Source organism: Oncorhynchus gorbuscha, linkage group LG05, assembly GCF_021184085.1.
Source record: "Oncorhynchus gorbuscha isolate QuinsamMale2020 ecotype Even-year linkage group LG05, OgorEven_v1.0, whole genome shotgun sequence".
Taxonomy (NCBI): Eukaryota; Metazoa; Chordata; class Actinopteri; order Salmoniformes; family Salmonidae; genus Oncorhynchus; species Oncorhynchus gorbuscha.
This window is the reverse complement of record NC_060177.1, coordinates 10,575,340-10,580,048: the sequence shown is the minus strand read 5'-3', so window position 1 is coordinate 10,580,048 and position 4,709 is coordinate 10,575,340.

Here is a 4,709-nt window from a genome sequence, read left to right as displayed (position 1 = left end):
ACCGCGAGACTTCAGTTGAATTAATTCTGTTTTGCCTGTATCTTTGCTTTGAGTCAAATTAAGCTTTGAAAGATGGAAAGTCAGTTAATGTCAGTGAGATAGAGTAGCCTAACATCCTTTGCCAGTAATCACTTGTTGAATCGTGGTCCTATTTTTCATATAGAATAGAACAGCCCAATCAAGTAGGCTAAAATGTAATCCAAAATAGGCCAAATGTTTGCTTTGTAAGCATTTATGGCGCTTCAACAGCACTCACTTTGTAAAATACTTAGTGTTTTTCACCATTGTATCATTGTCAAACTATGAGATGGAAACGAGAACTAGCTACATGTGTTTGATGTGAAGATCAATCCACTTGGGATGCATAGAGGACATGACTTCCAATGTCACAGATCATTTTAAATGGATGAATCCACAGGGCATTGTTTCAGAATCAAGATTCTGGGAGTTCGAGATGTAAAATCTAGGCCGTTCTCAAGATTCCACCCATCCTGATTTAACTCACAATAGTTGCTTTTTTTCTATATATGTTTTCATTTTTTAATAGGGTTATATTTGCAATTTGATGTGCAAAATGCAACACAAGTGAAGACAGCGGAAAGATAATTTACTCCACAAGAGATAAAAGGAAGGTAAACTTGGGTGTAGGTTTCAGATTTCTCTGTAGGCCTAATCTAGGACTGAGTTACACATAGTTACTGTGTTACACCAATCATTCCAGACTACATGTAATCACAGATGGTATCTGTGACCATTATGTTGATTGTAGGCCTATTCCCATTTCAAACTTAACCCCCGCCCTGGTGTCTAAACCAACTGTGCCTGGTGTCTAAACCAACTGTGCCCGGTGTCTAAACCAACTGTGCCCGGTGTCTAAACCAACTGTGCCCGGTGTCTAAACCAACTGTGCCCGGTGTCTAAACCAACTGTGCCCGGTGTCTAAACCAACTGTGCCCGGTGTCTAAACCAACTGTGCCCGGTGTCTAAACCAACTGTGCCCGGTGTCTAAACCAACTGTGCCCGGTGTCTAAACCAACTGTGCCCGGTGTCTAAACCAACTGTGCCCGGTGTCTAAACCAACTGTGCCCGGTGTCTAAACCAACTGTGCCCGGTGTCTAAACCAACTGTGCCCGGTGTCTAAACCAACTGTGCCCGGTGTCTAAACCAACTGTGCCCGGTGTCTAAACCAACTGTGCCTGGTGTCTAAACCAACTGTGCCCGGTGTCTAAACCAACTGTGCCCGGTGTCTAAACCAACTGTGCCCGGTGTCTAAACCAACTGTGCCTGGTGTCTAAACCAACTGTGCCTGGTGTCTAAGGGCAACTGTTCTCCTGACCTTTTTTTAGGCACAAACTACTTCAATATACATATACTTCTATACATGTTTTAAACTAGCACACTAATACTTTCCTGGTTTAAACAAACCTGTTGCAAGTGTCTGCAGCTCTGTGCCTGTATCAGATAATACACCCCCATTAAGCAAAGGCACGCCTAACTGCTCTGTTTTTCTCAGAGAAGATTAATATTCTAACTCGTCTCTCTCCTGATTACATTTCAAGTTTTCCTCTCCATTATGTGCACTGAGTGTACAAAACATTAGAAACACCTGCTTTTTCCATGGCATAGACTGGCCAGGTGAAAACTATGATCCGTTATTGATGTCACTTGTTAAATCCACTTCAATCAGTGTAGATAAAGGGGAGGAGACAGGTTAAAGAAGGATTTTTAAGTCTTGAGACAATTGAGAAAGGATTCGGCATGTGCCATTCAAAAGGTGAATTGGCAAGACAAAATAATTAAGTGCCTTTGAATGGGGTATGGTAGTAGGTACCAGGCGCACCATTGTGAGTGTGTCAAGAACTGCAACACTGATGGGTTTTTCATGCTCAACAGTTTCCCGTGTCTATCAGGAATGGTCCACCACCCGAAGGCCATCCAGCCAACTTGAACCAACAGTGGGAAGCATTGAAGTCAACATGGGCCTACATCCCTGTGGAACATTTTCAACACCTTGTAGAGTCCATGCACCAACGAACCGAGGCTGTTCTGAGGGCAAACGGGGGTGAAACTCAATATTAGGAAGATGTTCCTCATTTTTTGTACACTCATTGTAGTACCATTGCAAAATTTAAAATGGAATATTTTTCCACATTCATGCCAATATATTTGTGTGGTCAGTCATGTTTACAGTATGACATTGTGTGTTAATAAGACACTGAACAGTCATGTTTACAGTATGACATTGTGTATTCATAAGACACTGAACAGTCATGTTTACAGTATGACATTGTGTGTTAATAAGACACCGAACAGTCATGTTTACAGTATGACATTGTGTGTTAATAAGACACCGAACAGTCATGTTTACAGTATGACATTGTGTTAATAAGACACTGAACATGCCTTTAGAGGAAATGTAAATATGTCTCGGTCCACTATAAACCCCTGAAGGGAAATGCCGATTTGTATCAACAATGTACAACATGACATAAAACATTTACTTTCAAAATTGCAAACATGTAGTTTGGATTCTAAATAGCACCTGCAGGGCTAGAGGTGACATTTATTGGGGTATTTGAGAATGTTAAGCCCTCTACTTGTAGTTTCTCAGATGGTGGGGGAAAAAATGTAATACAGAAAACTTAGTGATTTATAAAAATAAATGTAATCTACTAGCTAACTACCATTACCTTGAGAGACTAATGCAGTACAATACTTTTCATAGCGACATATTTGTCTTGTTACATAGCTGTGCAGAATGTCATTTAAAAAGAGACCAGTTCCTAAGAAATAACCGTTTGAGGTAAAAGTTATTGTCAGGACCCGGTTACGAACCCGGGTCTCCGGAGTGAGAAACAGTCACTTAACCAACTGAGCCACGAATAAAGGAATTCCACAAAAACAAAGGTAATCCTCCAAGACAAAAAGGTAAATCCACAAGGTGGTAGGTAAAGCATAAAAAGCCTCAAAAGATACTCAAAAATAAATAAACAAGAACAAAAAAACAGAATTCCACAAGCGAGTCCACCGGGATCAACAAGAGTTCACAGAATACTAGGGCTGGGTGCTAACATACAAACACAGAGCAAATAACTGAGGAGAACTAAGGGTTTAAATACAATCAGGGAAACGAGGCACAGGTGCAAATAATAATGGGGATCAAGGGAAAACAAAAGGTCAAAAAGCACAATGGGGGCATCTAGTGACCAAAAACCAGAACAACCCTGGCCAAATCCTGACAGTTATGCCAGAGGATAAAGTCTGACAGCATTGATTGTGAAATGATTTTGTTGTCAGCCAGTGGATGGGTTACTGCAGTATGTAGCCTATGTATTGTATATATTTACTCATCAATTGACTTCATTCAAAGCCTCCTGTCAGAGATATGTGTATAGGTGGCAGGGAAGTCAGGCGCAGGAGAGTCAAACGGAGTGTAAAATGGAGTCTTTTAATAAATGTCCAAGTAACATGCTCCATAACACTAATAAGAAAAATGAATATAAACAAACATGGATACGAAGACCCGTCACGCACCTCTACAAAAAAACACTACACTGACAATAAACAATCTCTGACAAAGACATGAGGGGAAACAGAGGGTTAAATACACAACAGGTAATGAATGGGATTGAAAACAGGTGTGTGGGAAGACAAGACAAAACCAATGGAAAATGAAAAATGGATCAATGATGGCTAGAAGACCGGTGACGTCGAACGCCGAGCACCGCCCGAACAAGGAGAGGCAACGACTTCGGCAGAAGGCGTGACACCTCCAGAGAGGGGCCTTACTGCAATTAAGCATAGCCAATGCAAATAATCAGATGATTACTGTAGCTGCTTTGTTATAAGATCTCATTTGTATGTGGCTAGCCTGGGGGATTCTCATTGGCTGTCAACAAACCCCCTTCATGGTTTGTTTTTTTGTTCACAGTAAGGTGGTAGCATGCAGTGTTGCTGTGTTTGGTTAAGGTCCCTTAGATACCACACATCAAGATCAATGAGTTATCTAGCTAACGTTCAGAGATAAGCGTTAAATCTCTGTGTCCTAAAATAAAAACCTGGAGCTAGTGGAGTATGCCTTATGGATTTTCCATTTTGCCCATCTTTGTTTACAAATGTGGAGTTGTTCCTGAAAATTTTGGGAAAGTTAGCTGGCTAACTCATTCAAATAAAATCTAGCCATTTTTTAAATTTAACCTTTATTTATCAAGGAAAGTCAGTTTAGAACAAATTCCTATTTACAATGACGGCCTACTCCGGCCAAACCCTAACCTAGACAACACTTGGCCAATTGTGCGCCGCCCTACGGGACTCCCAATCACGGCCGGTTGTGATAAAGCCCAGGATTGAACCAGGGTCTGTAGTGATGCCGCTAGCACTGAGATGCAGTGCCTTTGACCTCTGAGCCCATTTAAAGTGCTTTTTTTTTATCACAACACACTTAGCAGTAAAGAAGTGAAATGAAGGACATAAAAACAAAAACACAATAAATGAGATTAATAAAATAATATAAAACATGAATTCATTCTGATTTATAGGGCCTGAAATCATAATGTCAACCAAACCTCTAGACAAAAACTTGCCTGCCAAAAGGTGCCCTGGGCTCGTTTTCATCTGGAAGTTGGGTTGCTAAATGTCTGACTCCCCCTCAAATCTGTCTGTCCTTCTCCAGACTCATTTGTCATTTGCCTGGGTACCAGTCTGGAGTC